Genomic DNA, 25,327 nt, shown 5'->3' on the forward strand with positions numbered 1-25,327 from the left:
AAGTTTAAAATTATTTAATAATAAATAATAAAAACACGACAATACTTCTTACTACACAGTGCTAGTCAAGAGTTCAGACATCACAGAAAAATGCTTAAAATAATATTGTAGAATAGTTCTGACATAAATATAAAAAAAACAGCTAGACTAACCTTTCTATTTTCTATCTTTAACTAAGAGAGACACTAAAGTCTAAGATCCTACTTACATACAGACAGAGCAAAGCAAGTCCTGGTGAGTGGTCAGTTCTGAAGACAAATGCAAAATGCTCTCTCTGTCTCTGTCTCTGAGAAAGTCCTTTAAATTGATAATACATCCTGCTGACTCATTTTAGATTACATCATTCTTCACAATTCTCTGGCTTCCCAGGCTAACAGAAACTCTACATTAATATTTTTTAGTAAGCTTGCACCTGGTCAGGAAACTACAGGAATTGAAGACATTATATATGTAAAATCTAGCAATTACCTCTAGTCTCAAAAAAAAACTAGAAAGAATCTGCTGGTTAAGACACCACAGCTCCAGGCCGTGAAATCAAAACAGACATAACATACTTGACTTATCCGCTTTCTTACAGCAGAGTGCACTGTTGTTATAGTTTTGCAGTTCAATATCCAACACAATCTTTTCACATTTAAGAGAACAAGACTGTGGCTTATATTAATATTTACAAATGACAGAATTATCTACAAAATTCTATCTAGCTAGGCTGGCAGCCTTCACATATCTTCCCCCCTGCAAGAACTCTTGCTAGTTTTTAAGGGACCCTTGAGAAATGTTGCTTGAGAGGGTTAGCTCTATCTGAGTATACCTTACCCCATTCCCTATCTTCAGAGCCCATCTGCATTGACATTGCTACTCCCACTGCAGTAACATATCATATGCTTGCAACCCTAGGCTCCATCCTAGCAACTTGGCATTTTGCTGGCTGGCTCTGTTTAACCATGTTAGAGGATTGTGATCTGTCACTACAGTGAATTTTCTTCACTACAGATAAAGCTGAATTTTCTGCAGTGCCCACACTATGGCAAGACATTCCTTTTCTACAGCTGCATAGCATTCATCACTGGGTTGGGGCCTACAACTGAGATAAACCACTGGGTGCCCTTCTCCCTCTGAAGAAATCTGGCTAAGTACAGCCCCCAATCCATGGTTTTAAGCATCCACCTGCACAACAAATTATTTGCTGTAATCTGGACTGGCTAACAAAGGGGGTCCTCCCAAATATTCTTTAAGCTTCAGGAATTCCTTCTCACATGCTGTGGTCCACACTACCTTATCTGACCTGTTCTTCCTTGTCAGGTCTGTGAGGAGAGCAACTATGGTACTATAACTGGGGATGAACTTTCTGTAGTACCCTACCATCATTCTTTGGCACCATCACTACTGGTGAGGCCCAGGGACTGTTGGACACTTCAATTACCCCTAGTTCCAACATCTCCTGTAACTCCTCCCTCAGAGTCTGTTTGACTCTCTCAGACACCCTATAAGGGGCCTGCCTAATAGGCCTTTGGGGTCCTATATCCACCTGGTGCTGCACCAGGTTGATGCATCCTGGTTTCACACTGAACATGTCCCCAAACTCCTGTAACACTGCTCGGATTTCTTGAACCTGGGTAGGCAATAGCTGCTTGGGACATTGCTACCCCTTCCACTGAGGAGTCAGTCCAAGCCTCACAGATGAGATCAGTCACCAGATCTCCCTCAGACTCCTCCTGCAATCCACTGCAAATACTCAGCACAAGGGCCTCCATATCATGGTAAGGTTTCATCATGTTAACGTGGTACAATTTGTGCCCCTGCTTCATGCCTAGCAGTGCTACCATGTAGTTAACATCACTTACCTTTCTTACCAACTTGTAAGGTCCTTCCCAGGCTGCTTGCAGCTTGTTGTATCTGACAGGAATTAGACCATTATCTGCTGTCCTACATCATACTCTCTAGCTCAAACATTCCTGTCATACCATACCTTTTTCTGTTGTTGGTTTTCTGCCTGGCTTTTCTGGGCCAAGCCCATGAGTTCCCTGAGCCTTGTACTGAGGTTTAGGACATATGCCACAACAGACTCCTTGTGGGATTCACACTCACCTTCAACCTCATCACAAATTAAATCTAGAGGTTCCCTCACCCTATGCCCATTCAGCAACTCAAAGGGTGAAAAACCTGTAGATTTCTGGGGAACCTCTCTATAAGTATACAACAGATGGGGCAAATATTTGTCCCACTCCATCTTAAACTGGTCTGCAAATGCCTGTATCATGGACTTGATTGTAGAGTTTAACCTCTCAACAAGACCATTAGTCTGGGGATGGTACGATGTGGTCTTCATGTGCTTCACCCTGCAGTACTTCAACAGACAAGCCAGCAGGTCTGACATGAAACTGGCACCTCTGTCAGTCAGTATTTCTTTTGGGAACCTACTCTGCTGAAAATCTCTAACAAAGCATTGGCCACCTTTTCTGCTGCAATGGAGGACACAGCCACTGTGTCAGGGTATCTTGTAGCATAATCTACTACCACTAGGATATACTTTTTTCCCTGTGGAACTTGGGGTACTCATAGGCCCCACAGTATCCATAGCTACCCTCTGAAATGGCTTCTCAATCACAGACAAAGGCATCAAAGGAGCTCTCACCTTGTCCACTGCCTTGCCTACCCTTTGGCACTGCTCACAGGTCCTGCGGTACCATGTTAACTTTCTGGAAATTCTGGGCCAATAAAAGTTCTACATAATACTTCTCTTTGTATATTTTATGCCCATATGACCTGCTCAGGGAACATCATGGGCTATGGCTAGAAGCACCAGATGGAAGGCTCTAGGCACTACCGACTGCTGTATCCTCTCACCTTTTAGCCCTCTGTCAGGGGTCTACTCTCTATACAGTAACCCTTTGTCCCAGTATACAGATTTCCCCTTCCCTTGAGAATCAGGTGCCTTACTAGCTACCTGCCTCAGGCCTTACAATGTAGGGTCTGAGAGCTGAGTCTGTCTCAGCTCTCTCTTTGCAACCCTTCCCAGCTCCCCTTCCACAGGAAGCCTGGCATCCTCTGACAGTGGTGCCTCTCTGTCAGCCTGGGTACTACTACTACTCACCTCTACCTTTGCAGTCAATATGTCCTAGGGAAAATCAGTACTCACAAACAACTGCGGCTCACCTTCAGTCTTACTGCTACAGAGTAGCTCCCTCCCTGAAGTAACCACCTCACCAGCCCTGGCTGCAAGTATGCGGTCTGTCTGGGTATTCACCAGGCTACCAGACCCACATGCTTGTCTCAAAGCCTGACTGTGCATAAACACATGGTACTACCTCATCAAACCCTTCCTTATCAGGACATCTGCAGGATGACAGTTGAGTACCCTTGTTCTCTCAAGACAACCTACTATTGGCATTTTGTCTTTCCTACTCACTGGCTCTCTCACCTTTTGTTTCCCACCTTGCCTCCATGGACATATGTATGCCACATGGCCCCACTGGTTGCATTCAAAACATTTAACTCTAGGTCCTGGATGTGTACCTGGACTAGTGGCTTCTCCTGCTGCTGGCAGATTAGGACAATCTGGGCTGCCCACCATGGGTTCATTTAGACCCATGAGCAGTACTGGGGTCACTTTCCTGTGCAGGGATGCCCTGTTGCTAGGTATAGGTCTCCCTTCTTCCCCTACTCATCTGAAGTAGCACATTGTCTATCAGCTAACCAGATCCTCATGTCCTAAGGCAAAGTGCTAAGGGCTTGTTCCCTCACCAAAAGGTCTGCCAGCCCTCCAAAAGTGGTGACCTGACATCCACTCACCCATCTCTGAAAATAAGTGTTCAGTTCAGCAACATATTCACACACACATTCATCTGCCTTGCATCTATTCTCACAAAACTTTTTCCTATATGTTTCAGGTGTCAGCTTAAAGAATTCTAACAAACAATTCTTAACAGCAGTATAATTATAACAGTAAATGTCAGACATTTTGGACAAAACAGTTACAGCTTTTCCATGGAGTAAGCGGATCAGGATCCATACCAAGAGCCTTTGGTCAACCTCATACTGTTTGCATATCTCTCAAACATATGAATGAAACTATCAAAATTATCCCCCTCTGTAAACTGTGGAAGAAATTTACTGACCTTTTATGCTTCTGGGGTCTAGTTACTCCCTTCCCCATTACCTCCATGACTCTGGCAAAGAGTCAGCATCTCCTTTTCGTGTTGCCTCTGCCTTTCCTTCTCCTCAGCTTCCAGGTGTAGCAGTTTCTCATTCTCCTGAGCCTGTAGATGTCTTAGTCTCTCTGCTGCTTCTGTTTACAAATGCCTGGACTCCAACCCAAGTCTCTTTACATGGATTTATAAGTCCTCTGCAGAAAAATTGAGCTGTCCATTCTCTGAGTGGTGTACATCTCAATGGCCAGTCTGATCGCCCTTCTGATTGCTGTTTTCTGATGCAGCTGTGACCAAAGCTGCTATCCTGTCTGCCTTAGTCAAGCTTCCATGCACCAGTCCCTTGGCATGGCACATCTCAGCCAACTGGCTCCTTGACAGCTTGCCACACTCCTCTGCTGACATGCTTGCCTGCTCTCCCTGACTAACTAAGCTAACAAAAGAAATAAAATAATTGTGATCTGAACTCTGAATATTCACTAAGTGGCAGATTTAGAGTGCAAAAACACCTTCAGTGATCACTGTACACAAGCTACAGGAATTCACTATCCACACCACTACAAGCCAATTGCCAACCAATTAATATGTGGTGTGGGTATCCCACCACTGCCAAACTATGTGATGCCCGTGCACTGGCCCAGTAATCAAGGAGCCTCAATCCTCACCACTAACACCAGTGAGGGGCATCTACTTTGGGAAGGATAGCAAACACACACACAGTAAAGTACAATTTATCTTAACTCATTCACTCTGGAGCAGTTCAGAAAAAGCTGCCTGCTTAATTCCACCATAGGAACAACAGTGCAGTCTGAGCTCATTTTCAGAAAATCCATTTGTAATACCATACATAAAACAAATGTTCATAACTCTTTAACTGTAAGAGCTAGACTAAAAATGTAAAAGCGAAAGTTGTTCAGCAGACACTGATCTTTACAACAGTGTAAATGTTGATAGTGCATATCAAAGTCATTATGAAATATTTGACAAGGAATGTTGATACTGTGCATTGTTTTTAGCTTTTTGGAAAAGCAAAGCACAATATCTTGGTCAATGTACCATGTAGACCCATACAATTTGCATTTAATTTGTTAGTATGAATGTCATCTTTAAAATAATACCTTAACCAGTACTGTGTGATGCTCCTTTAAGAGATATTCACAGAAATATTATTAATATAATATGTCTCATAACTGATAAATAAACAAAGCATAATATCTCATCACCTGTAACAGACAGAGCCTACATATCAGTGTAGAAGTTATGTGTCTCAATGTCAGCATCAAAATGATGCATTATTTGTGTCATCACCATGCTCACTTGCAAAGATATGGACATAATTGAGAAGTATTGGAAATTTATAATTTTCATAATCCTACAAGACTAAACAAACTGCGATATATGTGCATGTGTACAGTGCATAGACAAAGTTCCTTTACCATGTTGTAAGGAGTAACACTTTCTTCAAAATGAGGTATTACTTGGCACACTGACATGCTCCCTTGCAAAGTTATTTACCAGAATAAGAAAAAATAATCATAATTTCCATGACCTAAATCCAAAACAAACTTTGATATCTGTACATGTGTACAACAAACAGGCACAGTTCTTTTATCATGTTGGAACTATCATACTGTCTTCAGAATAAGGTATTACTTAGCACATTTAGGTGCTCCCTTGCAAAGTTATTTACCGAAATATGAAAAAAAAATCATAATTTCCATAACCTAAGTCCGAAACAAACTTTGATATCTGTACATGTGTGCAACATACAGGGATAGTTATTTTACCATGTTGGAACTATCAATACTAGCTTCAAAATGAGGTATTACTTAGCACATTCAGATGCTCTCTTGCAGAGTTATTTACCAAAATATGAAAAAAAAATCATACTTTCCATAACCTAAGTCAAACAAACATTGATATCTGTACATATGTACAACATACAGGCACAGTTCTTTTACCATGTTGGAACTATCAATACTGTCTTCAGAATGAGATATTACTTAGCATATTAAGATTCTCCCTTGCAAAGTTATTTACCAAAATATGAAACAATCATAATTTCCATAACCTGAGTCCTACCAAAACTGACATCTACATGTGCACAGCATTCAGAACCAGCTGTTTTACCATATAGACACATATGATTGTAAATGTACACATTCTTGGTGTAGCCAACATACTGCTGAATGGGTACATGTAAAGAGAAAAGGCAAGTTAAGGACCGCTACTCCACTAATGAGCCCAGGACAGGCATGGGACTTCAGTGGCAGTCAAGGCCATCTCATCTGTCCGATAGCTGTGCGGGCTACCCACTCAGACAGCTGATACCACTGCAGTCTCATGACCTCCTACAGTGGCAGCAGTCTGCCTTACCTATGCCTTTTCTCTTTACATGTGTCCATTCAGCAATGGACCAAAGGGGTCAAGTTCTTTATTACTAAGCCCTTCCTATCATCTAAACTCTACACATGCCTGATAAAAGCAGATAAAAAAGAAGTATTGCAGGATGGTCACTGACATGGTAGATTGTACGTGGTAGCACTCTCTTGAAACAGTTGTTTTTTATCACCATCTACACCAGCTCCTTACCACAGTTAATTGCCAAACTCAGAAAAATATATTTTACAGAACACATTTCATAATAGAGTTTTACTTACCATACTGGTCCTACTTGGTCATGGGTGTTTTCCATTTTTCTCACAAGCTGCATGTTACCAATCCTGCATAGCTCTCCTCACACCATTGTGGAGTTCAGTCAAGAACAATGCAATGCCCTCCTCAGTTAGGTGAACACCATCCCTTCTGAACAGGTGAACATCTTCTGTGGTGATGCTGTCATGGCAGATTGTAGATCCACCAACCCTGTGCATCAAGACATGCATGAACCCATTCTGTAAACGTCTGGCCTTGTGAGCTGCTTGTTGACTGTTTTCTGTTTTACATATCTGTCAAGGAATTATATCAGACCACACAAAATGACAATGTGGCCACCACGACTGCAGGTGTTCAAAAATCGCTGTGAAACCGTAGCCTTCTGAATGGTTGACTGAGGACATCATTTCCTCCAATGTGCAGCACAAGCATGTCAGACTCAGGGTAGATGGAACACTTCTCTTTAAACAACTGCAGTACTCCGCTCCAATGCATACCTCTTCTTGCAATCCAGTATACCTTCACAATGGATGTGTGGTAGCTCAAATTGTACTGGTTTTCAGTTTCAGAGGCATAGCTGGCAGCCCAGTGAATGTAGGAATGGCCACATACCCACACTCTCACTTATTGTTCTCCTTGTCATGAAGCCATGTCAGTGTCAGAAGGTGGATAAACTTGCACAGAAAAGAAAATGCAAACAGATTACTACTGATGTTTGACAGATCTATTGGAAGACTACATATATATGTATATCATATGCATTACCAGGTTAGCCCATCCAAATATTCCATCCTAGCCACAGGGGCATATTATTTGCATTAGGTACATAAGTGGTGATGATGCTGCAGATGTACATCGCTACTAATACTACTACACACACACACACACACACACACACACACACACACACACACACACACACACACACACACACACACACAGGTTTTGCATTAGCATGTTCTAATACATGTTAGTGTGGAGTGCAGAGGCATTCATTATCATTGAGTAGAAATACTATATCATTATAATTCAGTCAAAATAGTATAACACTGGATGTTACTGAGCCCTTCCTCCTACCACCTAATTTCCACCCATGACTGACTGACCATTTCCAGCCATGACTGACTGGTACACAAATGAATTATTTCCTCTACCAACATCTTTATTACTACATGTTATACACATATCCCTAAATGAAACATTCACCCAAATGATCCCTTCAGGAAAACGTTGAGATATGCACAATCACCAAAATGATATATAGATTCGTGTGACCAATGTGTATATCTGCAAATACATTATGTACATACATATATATCCATATACACACACATATGCACAAATATATATATATATATATATATATATATATATATATATATATATAAATATATTTATATATATATATATATATATATATATATATATATATATATATATATATATATAGATATACAGCAAGAAAAAATCAGGGGTTCATAGGTTCATACTAGGCTATCAGCCCTAGGGACTATACAAGCCTAGCCATAACAATTTCCTGGCTATTTCTTCCCACACTATTTACTTCCCTGGACCGCTGTCTAGCAGGGTGACTGACGTAATCAATGGGGTGAATTTCCTTTCTCCCATCCAATTGTCAAGGTTCCTTTTGAAGAGGACCAAAGATGCACTCTGTTTGACATGTATGGGCAATCTATTCCAGAGTCTGGGGAGTCTCTGGGTCAGGAACCTATCCCTCCAGCATGTTTTGTTTATTGTGATGACAAGGTTTAGATTCCTGGAGCGTGTGGCTCTGAGGGATTGGGTTTTCTTTAAGTGCAGCATGTCCAACAGTTCTGAGTTTGTCATGGCCTTGTATGTTAAGCAGAGATTGCCTCTGAGTAGACGATATGCGACAGAGTATAGCTGGAGTTTTTTAAGGCGGTCAGCGTAGGGCATCTGCTTTAGGCCTGTGATTCTTTTAGTGAGGTATTTCTGCGGCCTTTCCAGTTGTTGCAGATGTCTTGAGAGGTACATACCAAATGGGGTGTTGTATTCTATAATGGGTCTAATGAGGGATGAGTACAGTGGGACAATGACCTCCTTTTTTCTGGATGAAATGCCCTTAGTGATAAGGTGTGCCACATAGAAGAATTTTCTGACTGTTGTGGCGTTGTGGTTATCGAAGGTGAGACCACTGTCCACCTGTGTCCCTAAGTCTCATCACACTTTCGGTGTTTAGTGTACTGCCACCTATATGTTTATCAGGGAAGTGCTTGTGCATACATGGTCTCACTGCTGAAGTGGGTTTAGGAGGGTAGGCAGTTGATGAAAAATGAGGAGGGTTACTTGCAATGACTGCAAGCAGATAAAAAAACAGAACCTGCCTTTTGCATTCATCAAAGTGATACCAACTTGAACTTATGTGAATAACAGTCAAAGCAGCTGAGACTTTCTCCAGAAAAGTGATAATGTCTAACTGCTATATTGTAACTGCACGTATTGCTAATGTGATGATGACCTTCCTTTCCTTACTGCAAAGGTATGCATGCTGAGACGCAGGTGATAATTGCTGCACATAACCTGCTGAGTAGGCATTCAGCATATTACATTGTGCAGCTGTTATGTAACACAGACTCCGTATCATCAGTAAGGAGATGACCTGAGTTATTCAAATAGTATAACAGACAGACATTATTGAGCCCTTCCTCCCACCTAAGTTCCACACATGACTGACAAAGCCAGGAGAAATGCACAAAAAATATGGCAGCTTCATGCTTTCAGTAGTCACCTAGTGATAAGCTTTATCTCACTCAGGCAGTGTAATCACAAATAGAATAATACAAGCAAAGTGATTTCATGTCTTCTGTGCTGTACTCTAAGTAATGTAACCCAATGTAATTTGCAGATTGACTTTCTATATGTCCCCAGTAATTCCTCCAGTTGTTTGCATTCTGTATGCACAGGCACCAAAATGACACAAATTGGCCCAGCAGTCACTTCAGTAGTGACACCATGTATGCACAAACACTTCCCTGATACACAATGAATTATTTCCCCAAGCAACATCTGCATAATTATGTCCAGGTATACATGCTCCCAAAATGAAACATTTCCACAAACAAGCCTTCAGTAACATTTCCTAGTATGCGCAACAACCAGCATGAACACTTCTCCCAAGCAACCCCTTCAGTAGAATGTTGAGGTATGCACAATGTCCAAAATTAAACGCTTCCCCAAATGAAACGTCTGTAAGATTTGCTAGTATTAAACCACCAAAATGAAGCTTTCATCCATGCAAACCCTTCAATATAATGTATGCACAGGCACCAGAAAGAAAGATTTCCCCAAAACTACAGTTCAGTAAAATTTCCTGGTATGTACAAGCACCAAAATGAAAAATTCAAAAACGAACACCTAATGTGCAGGTGGGAAATTGCATCACATTATCTGTTGAGTAAACATGCATCATATTCCTTGTACAGGTGTAATATAAGACATAGTCATTACCATCTGTTAGGACAAAGACCAGAGTAATTATGTCAAAGTAGTACAGCAGTTATATCTTACAGACCATTGGATATACCATCGAACACAGTGAAGACAGACAAACAGTGGAGAAGCTATGGGACAGCAGTGATGTTGCAATGAACTGGATGTCCCTCCAAAATTGATGAAAAGACAAGACAAACTCTGGTCATGGATGCTACCAAGAGACTTACAAAACTGAAGGAGCTGCAGGAATTTCTGACAAGTACTGGTTATGTACTACATGTGACACCAAAGTGTCTGGACTATCAGATAGGGTTGCAAGACAGAAGCCTTTTCTTACACAGAATAACACCCCAGATCTAAATCCAATAGAAAATCTGAGTGGTGGCCTGAAGAGGGCTGTGCACAAGAAATGCCCTCACAAATTTTGTACCAGCAGATGTACATAAAGGACATTTGGTTTTCCAGGGTTTAACTTGAAACAGCTGACAGAGGTGAACAAGTGGCCTATGGAAATAATCAGCTTTAGCTAGTCAGGAACACAACAGTATGTAAAACTGATCTAAGGGTTTGCAGCACATTCAAACTTGAACCTCTGTCTCAACCAATACAGTTTTAAAAATAAGACAAATCCAGAATACAGTTACAGACATTTCACACTGCCATACAAAGTTATATAATAAAATCACAGCATTCTTCCCTTATAAGGTCCATTATTGAGTCCAATGCCCCTTTCAACATGTACCTCACGCATGAATTATGATTGGATTGCTACTCATAACCCTTCAGTAACATCTGCTAGTTTGTGCAACCACCAAATGAAGCATTCCCCCAAGCAATCTGTTGAATAAAATGATTTATGCACAAGTGCCAGAATGAAATATTACATAAGATGACCGTTCAGTAATATTTACTGGTAAGTGCATGCACCATATGAAACAGTCACCCAAGCAATCTAGTTTTTTTTTCAGATACACATGGTACAAAATGATTACAAAGTAAAAAAATAAAAAAGAAGACAGTGAAAGAATGCATGCTGCAGGTAAAATATTGCAGTACAGTCCCTCAGTCAGCATCTATGTGTGGGTAGAGTACCTAAAAATAGTACTAAAACTAAGAAAAGTAAAAGGTGACACAGGGAAGTGTTAAAATTTGCAGTTACCAAAGGTCTGTGGAGTCCAGAAGATCATCATATGAGGAAATCTAAGTTTCTACATTTAAATCTACAAGCAAAGTAACACTGTATGGCCATCAGAATGTGAAAGGCAAGAAACTAAAAAAAATTGCCATTATGGTAAAATATACAGTAGCTACTGTCTCCAGTAAGCGAAAGACCAAAGTTCTTGTAAGTGAGTGAAGTACCGACAAAACAGTCAGCTTTTTAGAAACAGAGTGTTCCAAAAATAAAGTTGGAGTGATCTATCATACTGGCATGCTCCCTTGCAAAGTTATTTACTAAATTATGAAAAAAATCATAATTTCCATAACCCAAGTTCTAAACAGACTCTGATATCTGTACATTCGTACAACATACAGGCACTGTTCTTTTACCATGTTGTAACTCGTAATACTGTCTTCAAAATGAGGTATTACTTAGCACATTGACATGCTCCCTTGCAAAGTTATTTACCAAAATATGAAAAAAAAATCATAATTTACATAACATAAGCCCTAAACAAACACAAGCACTCCCCTTACAATAAAATGAAACATTTTCCACCACACTCCCTTATATAGCCTGTCCATTGTATGCACAACTATTCCCCTGACTACAAATGAAAAGTTTCCTGTAAGGATCCTGTTTGCAGTGCACAAGCACTCCCCGACCACTAAATGAAACATTTCCCCCAGCGATCCCTGTCTGTCTAGTTATGCATAATCACTGTCCTGACACCAAATTAACATTTCCCACAGAGATCTGTTCTGCAGTTTGTCCAGGTGTTCACAATCACTCCCCTGACCACCAAATGAAACATTTCCTCCAGTGATACATTCAGCAGTTTGTTCAGCTATGCACAACCTCTCCCCTAACCAGCAAATGAAACTTCTGTACAACAATCCCTTCGAAAGTATGTCCAGGTGTACATTAGAACTCCCCTGAACACCAAATGAAACTTTCCCTTCACTAACCCTTCAGTAGTCTTTCCAGGTATGCACAAGTGCTCTCCTGACCATCAAATTAAACATTTCCCCCAGCAATCTTTTCTGCAGTCTGTCCATGTATGCATAAGTACTCCCCTGACCACCAAATGAAACCTTTCCCACAATGATCCATTTTGCAGTTTGTCCATGTATGCACAAGAACTCCCCTGTCCACCAAATGAAACATTTCTCCCAACAATCCCATTTGCAGTCTGTTCAGCTATGCACAACAACTTCTCTGATCACCAAATAAAACATTTCCCCCAATGATCCCATCTGCAGTCTGTCTAGGTATGCACAGGCACTCCCCGACCCACAAAAGAAACACTTCCACCAGCGATCCAATCTGCAGTCTGCCCAGGTAAACACTGAAACTCCCAGACCACCAAATTAAACATTTCCCAGCAATCCCTTCTGCAGTCTGTCCAAGTATGCACAAGCACTGCCCTGACCACACAATAAAACACTTTCCCCAATGGCCCCATTCTGTATTCTATCCATTGTACACACAACCAGTCCCCTGACCACCAAATGAAACTTTCCCCTAAGGATCATCTCTGCAGTCTGTTGATGTATGCACAAGCACCATCATCCATCCATCTATCCTCAACCCTTTTTCCCATTTTTCACATGGGATTCAGGTGTCATTTCAATAGTGACAATCTTTAGAGAAGGTTTACACCCCCTGACCACCAAATGAAACATTTATATCAGCAATCCTGTATGCAGTCTGTCCAGGTATGCACAAGCACTCTCCTGAGCACAAAATGAGAGATCTCCCCCAGCAGTCTCTGGTGCTGTTTGATCCAGGTATGCACAAGCAGTCCCCTGACCACCAGCTGAAATATTTTCCCCAGTGATCCCTTTTCCCTTTTACAGTCTGTCCAGGTATGCACAAGCACTCCCCTGATGACCACCTGAAACATTTCCCCAGAGATTCCTTCTGCAGTCTGTCTGGGAATGCAAAAGCACCCCCCAGACCACCAAGTGAAGCATTTCCTCCAGCAATCCTGTCAGTAGTCTGTCCAGGTGAGCAAAAGCACTCCATTAACAAACCACTGAAAATGTTCACATGCCCCTTTCTCTTCTCACATCTACAGCACCCCCTAAAAGATACTGGTAACATATATTGCAATCTACTAACTGTATATTATTATTTCTGCAAACATTTCTGGCCAGAAATATGGAAACATCAAGATACCAGGACTGCCCCCTGTATTACTAATGAGCAGATGCTCCTAATATCAATCCCTATCTAAGTAAGTAAATTAATTTTGACACTAGTGCAACCAGCCTGTATTTATACAGCTCAGGAAATTTTTTTAGTCTTAATTTAATACTGAAATCAAGCCATACAAGAGAGGATTGATAAGATCACGTAAAAGTGAAACCACAACTTCCTTATTCAATGGGGGGACAACAAATTACTTTATTATCCATTCTGCCCACCAAATGATAAGGGCAACACAATCTGTCCTTAAGGTTCCCCTGAAAGATTATTCATAGCTGCTGGCATGTCTCTATACTGTGGGATCACTGCCTGGTTTCCCACAAAGTTATATAAACCATTTAGCTGAGTCTGCATTCTTCATTCTTGCTACCCCTCATATTTCCTATCCTGTACGATAAGTCTTTATCCATAATAATAAAGCCTTCCCAGTCTCAGGATCTTTGATCTGGATGGAAATCTCTCCATCGCACTATTTATCATTTATCTACTGTTAATGTTTAGTAGCTGAGTTTATTACGGAAGCAATGACATGAATGTAACTTTAACTTTAACATTCATTTACCGGAAAGTCTTATGTTGAACGAGTCAATTTCCAGCAGATGCACACGGGAAGAAACGCTACAACAACGATAACAATATACAGAAAGGAGAAAACTGGGACACCCAGAATACACACAGAAGGCAACCCAGCTTTCTTTCAGTAAAAAATATCTTTGCCACTTACTTGCCTTTGCATGGTCAGAAGACCTGCCTGTCATGTACTAACACAGCATTACAAACATGCCCATTACTGATCTGTACATAGAATTGATGAACACATCTTTTATCATAGCTATGCTGGGGTGAGACAGAGAGCATTCTAATTTACAGGAAGTGTGTTCAAAATATCGCACCACAAAGAAAAATGTAAAGTTATTCTGCAGAGTTAATGACACAGATGCCCTTTAATCTGACCATATTAGATCTGTCACTACTGCTGGCGGTGCTACTACACATACTTCCCCCTCCCACAAGTGGGTGTTAGAGCTACTGCTGCAATGTTCAAATAAATATGGTGCTGTCTGTCCATACACTAAGTATGGCAAAGATGCCAGGGTTTGAGATCAACTTACCTGATTCTTGAACTTGTTAGAGGCAGAGGGGGGAAATGGTCTGTTGTTGAAGTGTCATGGTACTTTCACCAAAAGCTGAAAGATGTCTGTTGCAGCTGCAAATTGATCAGCACAACACATAAACAGAGGAACCAGAGGTGCTAAACATGGTCATGTACAAAACATAGACACGGACATGCACACACACACACACACACACACACACACACACACACACACGCACTCACACACACACACGCACACATACACACACACGCGCGCACACACACAGTAATGTGCAACCATCAAATAGGAAGAGACATGGGTACATAATCTAAGAATCAGTATCACATGCACATATATACTGTTATGCCAATGTGCAACAACAGTTGGAAAAAAACACCTGTTGTGATATATGGATAAAAATACAGATATAGATATAGATATAGATACAGACATATATATAGACATATATATATAGATATAGATATATTTATAGATATAGATATAGATATAGATATAGATATAGCTATATCACTGACTATAGGTATGACTGAGTAAAGAACAGTCCTCTCATTAACAATGCAGCATAGGAACATGGATTAAATGATTGTTTATAATCCCAAGGTACAAAACAAGTTCTGTATTGATCAGAATAGGTGCAGCGGCATGTGCATAAATCAGTGCATATGTACACAAGTTGCAGCAATAGAGGCATGTATGCAAATAAGCAATCCATGTGGAAATATGACAGAACCCATGGATGGCATTCTAGAATGTTGCTGTATAAGACAGCAGTTCTGCAATGTATACATTAATGGTACAGTGGTGGTTTACACATTAAGTGAAGGAGGACTGCCCATATGTAGTAGCCATACTTAGATGACATAACATGGCACGATCATTGCCACTAAATATTGCGCACAAAACTAACTATTATGCCAATGTGACAGCATGACACAATAGTGTCATGGAAAGCACAGGGGCAAGGATATGTCTTGATGGTAAACAGACATGACACAGTAACCCACAAAACACACCCATCTCACTGCGTTATGTATGAGATATTGAGAAAATATTGTTTGTTAGTTGCTGTCAGTCCCACAAATGTATACTTTGGAACTCTTGCATCAGTAGCAGCATGTTAAATGCAATTTTTGTAATTGTTACATACAGGGCCAGTGTATTGGGCATACCAGCAATATGCTGCACTACATGAATAGGAGTACACACATACACACAGATAAGATGTAAGGAGTATCAGACCTGTCCATATGGAGCAATATATGCACCAAATGGAGACTTTCATTGACATCAGCATGATTATTGCATGTCAAATGTGGTGATGATACATGCATTCATACATACATACATACATACATACATACAAATATTTCAAGCATGGGCATTAATGCCCTTCTAGCTTGCCAGTATAGCAAAGCACTTGTTCCCATAATAAGTGCCCAGGCTGTTCTTAAAAATATCTAAACTAGTACTTGCTTTAATGTAATTTGGTAGCCTGTTCCATGCATCAGCTACTCTGTCAGAGAACCAATTAGTGCACTTCTCATTCCTATAGAATCTCCTACATAGGTTGTCTGATGATTCTCTAGTACTTTCTGATAACCCCAAACATTCCCAGAGGTGGTTATCTCTAAATGCATTGTATACCTAAATTAGATCTCCTCTTAGATATCTGCAAGATACACTGTACAAGATCAGACAGTTTGGTCTTTCATAATAACTTAGATTTTCACATCCATGGATGCCCTTGGCATATTTCCACTGTACTCTTTCCAGTTTGCTCATGCTTGTTTTCTTATAGGGTTTCCATATTGTTATTCCATACTAAAGTTTGAGTCTAATGTAATTAACAAACAATGGCTCATCTTTTTTATTTCCTAGATTTTATAAATATTTTATACAACATATAGCTCTATAACTATCATCAACCAAGTAGTTGATATGATTGAAAAACTCATAGCTGGAATTACCTATATATCCAGGTCCTTAAATGAGTCTACTGTTTCAATCACTGTGTGCTATATTAAACTTTCACCTTTCAATTTATGTCTCCCAAATCTCATATACTTAGTTTATGATGAATTTATCAGCATATTATACTCCTGTGCCCAAATGGTCAATTTAGTCAAGTTATTTTGCAGACATACCTTATCCAATTTCAGGTCATCTGCATATAGACTGTAGAACATCTCAGATGAGACAGTTTGGTCTGAAAGATACAAACTAAACAAGTAAGGACCTAGGACAGAGCCCTGTGGGACACATTGACTGTAACCAAGGATTTCACCTGTCCAGTTACTGTACGATACATGCCATGTCCTATTTGTAAGCCATGCAGCTATCCATCTTATTAAGTGTACATCAATACCTAGTTGTTCTAATTTATTGATCAGTGTTTTGTGTATGACCCTGCCAAATGCTGAAGTTAAATCTCTATAAATTACAAACAGCACAATTTTTCATTCAAAGCTGTTATTATATTGTTATAGAACATCATATTACAGGTGGTAATAGATCTATTTTCAACATATGCATGCTGATATATGGTTTCAAGTCCCAACCTATCCAATTTTGACAATAACTTATCCAATATTACCTTCTCCATTATTTTTCCACAACATGAAAAATAGACTTAAGGGTCTGTATGACTCTAGGTTTGCCTTACTCGCCTCTCCCTTAAAGACAGGTTTAAAAAGTGCATGTCTCCAATCTTGAGAAATCTCTATATATTTATTTGACCTAGTGAATGACAGATATAATGGCAGATCACTGTTACTAATTCTGTCTCCTCCATGTGCTTTGCTTGGATCCAGTTTGTGCAGTTCTTTTTCAGTATAATCTAATTTGATTCCAGTATCTGAGGTTACCTGGATGTCACTATTACAACTTATCATCCCTTTTTGTGGATTTAAACTGCTTTGCATAAGATTTTGTAAATATATCTACAATCTGTTGTGTCAGAGAATACATTTAGAATCTGCAAACAGTTTATCAGTTTGTATGTCTTTACTCCTTCCACATCTTATGTATCTGTAAAAAAGGTTTCTTATTATGCTCAATATCTTTATATAGATTTTCTTCAAATTTTTCTTGATCTTGTCTCACACTATGATTAAGCTGTTTGTCCATCTTGTTTATTATAGTTTTCAAAGTAGTAGTTTGACCTCTCTTCCATTTTTTGTCTCTCACCTTAATTGGATATCTTGTTCTTATGGAAGTATATCCCCAACACTGTATGCCCAGATATTAATATTAAACATTTTTTTTTTATTTTCTGCAGTCAAACAATTTCTCTTTCAAAACTTTGCAAATTCCATCTGCAGTTTTTCCACTGAAGACCTCACTTCAGTTAGCTTTACACAGTGACTGTCTTGCTTCCATATAATCTGTAATTAACCTTCTGTGGATTGGTTTAAATTTCAGTTTAGCAGCATTATCTTCCTGAGTTTCATGCAAAAAATATATGAATTATTCTAGGTCATCTGCATTTGACTTTGGTGGTCTATATATTCCACCAGTTGTCATATGTTCCAGGGATGTCTTTATTACCATAGTTACACAGTCTATAGTGTTGATGTTATCACCAAACATGTAATAATCACTGGCCTCATCACTATCTTTAATTGCTATCATAACAACTGCACCTGATTTTTTGTTAGAATGTCTGTTACAGTAAAAACATTTATACCCTGACAGAACTGGTTGCCAGTCATTGTTCCTTAACCATAATAAAAAATAAAAGAAAAACAGCCCACAAGGCAAATGATCCGTTACTCACAAATAATATAACCAAAAAACAGAAAATTAGCTGGTAAAGGAGTGACCAAGGCAGCATGAACAACAATAAAATCTCTTCTTAAAAAACGTTTCATTGTATCCAAAAAGAGGTGAGCACTTTCACATAAAATGCTTCTTCAGACCTTCAAATGCACATAATAAAACAGACATATATATATAAGAATCAATTCAAATCAGCCAATCCTAAAATTACACTAATCAACCCAACCAAAATATTTAAAGGCACAATACATACAAAAGTAAAACACTGACATATAAAATAAAAGTCTAAAGAATAAAAAACTAGAATAACAACCTTATAGGAAAATATATATGAGAGCATGGAATTCACAACAGAATATAAAACAGAACTAGACATTCAGCCTGAGACAACACTTACATAGGAATCCTGCGTTTCTTTATCAAGGGCTTAAAAGAAGCTCGCTCATTCAGTCCAGAGCCTCTATCAGCCCTCAAAATAATCATCCAATTGGTTTCCCTATATTCAGTGTGGTTCCGAATATCCCCCACTCTAATACTAGGTATGATGATATCAATGACCCTAAAAATAAAGTGGTGCGCTTCACCACACTCAATAACATGTTTGGAAAGGGCATTATGCTCTAAGCCCTTCTGTATACTATAGACATGTTCTCTCATTCTTTCCCGCAGGGACCTATTAGTCTTCCCCATGTAGAAAGATTGACAGGAAACACACTCAGCTAAATATACCACATTCGTGGACCTACAATTCGCATTTACCTTAAACATAAACCTCCTTCTCAAATCAGGATGATCAAAACTCTCAGATGTATTAATCAACTCACAAAAGTTACAGCTGCCACAAGGCAGCGTAACTCCTACTCCTACAGACTTAATATTATGTTCCGTATTACTACACAGCAACCTTTTCAAGTTCATCCTATTCCTGTAAAGAAATGAGGGATTTGGGCCAACAATGTCAGCAATCTCTGGATCTACCTGTATAATGGATCAATATTGCCTGATCAGTTCACCTAGTGACCTATGATCTCGTGTAAAGAACAAGGGGACTTTCACCCAACTTCGCTGATTCACCGGGGGAACTGATAGTTCCATTGACTTCTCTTTCTTGGGGCCATAATATGGGGCTGCTACACCCTGCCTAAGGTGTTCCAAGTCAGCCCAACCTTCTGAGATCTCATTCTTATGATAACAGTGCAGTAATAACCTCTGTTCCAGATGTTCAATCTCAGACTGAAAACCTTCATTGGTTGTATTCAGTCTCGAAGCTCTAATACCCTGTCCATGTATCAAGTTGCAAAAAACATAATTAGGATGCATACTAGTGCTACTTAAGAGGGTGTTCCTAAAACAAGTTTTACGAAAACCCCCCCGTATTGATAATGGAACCCTGTAATTTCTCAATAAACAACTCCGAGTATTCAATTCTATCCTTAGAAAAAAACATGGTAAACTTCAAATACTCACATAATTTATTCATGTGTCCAAAAAACCCATTCAGTTCTAAAACCGTACCTTTCCAAAGAAAGAATAAATCATCGACAAAACGTCGATAAAAAGACACATGAATATCAAACTCTTTCACCTTAAACAAGACTTCCTTCTCCCAATGTGCCAGGAACATATTGGCGTAGCTATTGGCACAAGAAATGCCCATAGCTATGCCATGTCTCTGAGCATATATATCATTATGGAAGGTAAAAATATTGTTCTCCAGCACAATTCCAACACGAGTCCCCTTGTTCTTTACACAAGATCATAGGTCACTAGGTGACCTGTTGAGGCAATATTGGCCCATTTTACAGGTAGATCCAGAGATTGGTGACATTGTTGGCCCAAATCCCTCATTTCTTTACAGGAATAGGATAAAGTTTAAAAGGTTGCTGTGTAGTAATAGGGAACATAATATTAAGTCTGTAGGAGTAGGAGTTACGCTGCCTTGTGGCAGCTGTAACTTCTGTGAGTTGATTAATACATCTGAGAGTTTTGATCATCCCGATTTGAGAAGGAGGTTTATGTTTAAGGTAAATGCGAATTGTAGGCCCACGAATGTGGTATATTTAACTGAGTGTGTTTCCTGTCAATCTTTCTACGTGGGAAAGACTAATAGGTCCCTGCGGGAAAGAATGAGAGAACATGTCTATAGTATACAGAAGGGCTTAGAGCATAATGCCCTTTCCAAACATATTATTGAGTGTGGTGAAGCGCACCACTTTATTTTTAGGGTCATTGATATCATCATACCTAGTATTAGAGTGGGGGATAATTGGAACCACACTGAATATAGGGAAACCAATTGGATGATTATTTTGAGGGCTGATAGAGGCTCTGGACTGAATGAGCGAGCTTCTATTAAGCCCTTGCTAAAGAAACGCAGGATTCCTAAGTAAGTGTTCTCTCAGGCTGAATGTCTAGTTGTGTTTTATATTCTGTTGTGAATTCCATGCTCTCATATATATTTTCCTATAAGGTTGTTATTCTAGTTTTTTATTCTTTAAACTTTTTATTTTATATGTCAGTGTTTTACTTTTGTATGTATTGTGTCTTTAAATATTTTGGTTGGGTTGATTAGTGTAATTTTAAGATTGGCTGATTTGAATTGATTCATATATATATATATATATATATATATATATATATATATATATATATATATATATATATATACCTGTTTTATTATGTGCATTTGAAGGTCTGAAGAAGCATTTTATGTGAAAGCACTCACCTCTTTTTCGATACAATAAAACGTTTTTTAAGAAGAGATTTTATTGTTGTTCATGCTGCCTTGGTCGCTCCTTTACCAGTTGATTTTCTGTTTTTTGGTTATATTATTTGTGAGTAACGGAGCTTTTGCCTTGTGGGCTGTTGTTCTTTTATTTTTTATTGTGTTTATTGCTTACGTTACAACCCACTTGGACATGGCAAACAATCTTGTTGGATCTGTTGAACTTGATTATAATCCGGCCAGAAATGGCAGACTTGATTTTGATATTAATTTATCGGAACGCTTCTCCAAATATTTGGAGAAGGACACAAAGTTGCTATTGCTACCAGACATCAATGATGCTGCTAATGATGATGTCATCAGCTCGACTCAGGAGGTTGAGAAATTACAATGACAGATGGAAGATATTGAACATGACTTTTTAAAGTTAAAAAGGTTACAATTGCAATGGCAGCACTTTGTATACTGCCTTGAGAAGAAGATCGACCCTTATGGTCTTCGAGTCCTCAATATGCCTACCCAAGGTTCGCAACATCCGGAGCTTTTGACCAGGTGGCAACAGCTTAATCTTGAGGTGAGCGCTAAATATATGCATTTATTGAATGAATTCTTTGGGCCTGAGGAAGATAAATTAAGACTTGACCTTAAACATAAACAAGATTTGTTGTTTAATAAGTACTCTAGAGATATTTTTAGTCCTATGTTGGAGTGTGTACTTGATGGGGTGGCGGTCTTTGAAAGAAAACTACTGCAACAAAAGAAAACTAAAATCTTAAGGGACTCTAATGATTTTAAAATGGGCCGTGTCTTTTTATGGCCTCAGACAGGACAGAATGGTGCCCCTAGAGCGAATTATAGGATGCCAAGGACTGTTGGAGAGGTGGCGACTGGTGCTACAGTCCTAGTATCTACTCAGAGTGCTGTTGGGAATGTTGATGGCTCTGTGAATGTTACAAGTGAGAATCGGAATGGCTCTGTTCTTATTTCCAGTGACATTGATAATATTAATTCTGTAAATATTTTGGTTGGGTTGATTAGTGTAATTTTAAGATTGGCTGATTTGAATTGATTCATATTACTAATATATATATATATATATATATATATATATATATCATATCATCCATCCATCTATCCTCAACCCTTTTTCCCATTTTTCACATGGGATTCGGGTGTCATTTCAATAGTGACAATCCTTAGACAAGGTTTACACCCCCTGACCACCAAATGAAACATTTATATCAGCAATCCTGTATGCAGTCTGTCCAGGTATGCACAAGCACTCTCCTGAGCACAAAATGAGAGATCTCCCCCAGCAGTCTCTGGTGCTGTTTGATCCAGGTATGCACAAGCAGTCCCCTGACCACCAGCTGAAACATTTTCCCCAGTGATCCCTTTTCCCTTTTACAGTCTGTCCAGGTATGCACAAGCACTCCCCTGATGACCACCTGAAACATTTCCCCAGAGATTCCGTCTGCAGTCTGTCTGGGAATGCAAAAGCACCCCCCAGACCTCCAAGTGAAGCATTTCCTCCAGCAATCCTGTCAGTAGTCTGTCCAGGTGAGCAAAAGCACTCCATTAACAAACCACTGAAAATGTTCACATGCCCCTCTCTCTTCTCACATCTACAGCACCCCCTAAAAGATACTGGTAACATATATTGCAATCTACTAACTGTATATTATTATTTCTGCAAACATTTCTGGCCAGAAATATGGAAACATCAAGATACCAGGACTGCCCCCTGTATTACTAATGAGCAGATGCTCCTAATATCAATCCCTATCCAAGTAAGTAAATTAATTTTGACACTAGTCCAACCAGCCTGTATTTATACAGCTCAGGAAATTTTTTTAGTCTTAATTTAATACTGAAATCAAGCCATACAAGAGAGGATTGATAAGATCACATAAAAGGGAAACCACAACTTCCTTATTCAATGGGGGGACAACAAATTACTTTATTATCCATTCTGCCCACCAAATGATAAGGGCAACACAATCTGTCCTTAAGGTTCCCCAGAAAGATTATTCATAGCTGCTGGCATGTCTCTATACTGTGGGATCACTGCCAGGTTTCCCACAAAGTCATATAAACCATTTAGCTGAGTCTGCATTCTTCATTCTTGCTACCCCTCATATTTCTTATCCTGTACGATAAGTCTTTATCCATAATAATAAAGCCTTCCCAGTCTCAGGAACTTTGATCTGGATGGAAATCTCTCCATCGCACTATTTATCATTTATCTACTGTTAATGTTTAGTAGCTGAGTTTATTACTGAAGCAATGACATGAATGTAACTTTAACTTTAACATTCATTTACCGGAAAGTCTTATGTAGAACGAGTCAATTTCCAGCAGATGCACACGGGAAGAAACGCTACAACAAAGATAACAATATACAGAAAGGAGAAAACTGGGGCACCCAGAATACACACAGAAGGCAACCCAGCTTTCTTTCAGTAAAAAATATCTTTGCCACTTACTTGCCTTTGCATGGTCAGAAGACCTGCCTGTCTTGTACTAACACAGCATTACAAACATGCCCATTACTGATCTGTACATAGAATTGATGAACACATCTTTTATCATAGCTATGCTGCGGTGAGACAGAGAGCATTCTAATTTACAGGAAGTGTGTTCAAAATATTGCACCACAAAGAAAAATGTAAAGTTATTCTGCAGAGTCAATGACACAGATGCCCTTTAATCTGACCATATTAGATCTGTCACAACTGCTGGCGGTGCTACTACACATACTTCCCCCTCCCACAAGTGGGTGTTAGAGCTACTGCTGCAATGTTCAAATAAATATGGTGCTGTCTGTCCATACACTAAGTATGGCAAAGATGCCAGGGTTTGAGATCAACTTACCTGATGCTTGAACTTGTTAGAGGCAGAGGGGGAAATGGTCTGTTGTTGAAGTGTCATGGTACTTTCACCAAAAGCTGAAAGATGTCTGTTGCAGCTGCAAATTGATCAGCACAACACATAAATGAAGGAACCAGAGGTACTAAACATGGTCATGTACAAAACATAGACACACACACACACACACACACACACACACACACACACAGGCGCGCACGCGCGCACACACACACACAGTAATGTGCAACCATCAAATAGGAAGAGACATGGGTACATAATCTACGAATCAGTATCACATGCACATATATACTGTTATGCCAATGTGCAACAACAGTTGGAAAAAAACACCTGTTGTGATATATGGATAAAAATACAGATATAGATATAGATATATAGTTCAAGTTCATCCTATTCCTGTAAAGAAATGAGGGATTTGGGCCAGCAATGTCACCAATCTCTGGATCTACCTGTAAAATGGGTCAATATTGCCTGATCAGTTCACCTAATGACCTATGATCTCGTGTAAAGAACAAGGGGACTTTCAGCCAACTTCGCTGATTCACCGGGGGAACTGATAGTTCCATTGACTTCTCTGTCTTGGGGCCATAATATGGGGCTGCTACACCCTGCCTAAGGTGTTCCAAGTCAGCCCAACCTTCTGAGATCTCATTCTTATGATAACCCTGCAGTAATAACCTCTGTTCCAGATGTTCAATCTCAGACTGAAAACCTTCATTGGTTGTATTCAGTCTCGAAGCTCTAATACCCTGTCCATGTATCAAGTTGCAAAAAACATAATTAGGATGCATACTAGTGCTACTTAAGAGGATGTTCCTAAAACAACTTTTATGAAAAACCCCCGTATTGATAATGGAACCCTGTAGTTTCTCAATAAACAACTCTGAGTATTCAATTCTATCCTTAGAAAAAAACATGGTAAACTTCAAATACTCACATAATTTATTCATGTGTCCAAAAAACTCATTCAGTTCTAAAACCGTACCTTTCCAAAGAAAGAATAAATCATCGACAAAACGTCGATAAAAAGACACATGAATATCAAACTCTTTCACCTTAAACAAGACTTCCTTCTCCCAATGTGCCAGGAACATATTGGCGTAGCTATTGGCACAAGAAATGCCCACAGCTATGCCATGTCTCTGAGCATATATATCATTATGGAAGGTAA

This window comes from Protopterus annectens, chromosome 2.part0, assembly GCF_019279795.1.
Source record: "Protopterus annectens isolate FY-2018-M chromosome 2.part0, PAN1.0, whole genome shotgun sequence".
NCBI classification, from domain to species: Eukaryota; Metazoa; Chordata; order Ceratodontiformes; family Protopteridae; genus Protopterus; species Protopterus annectens.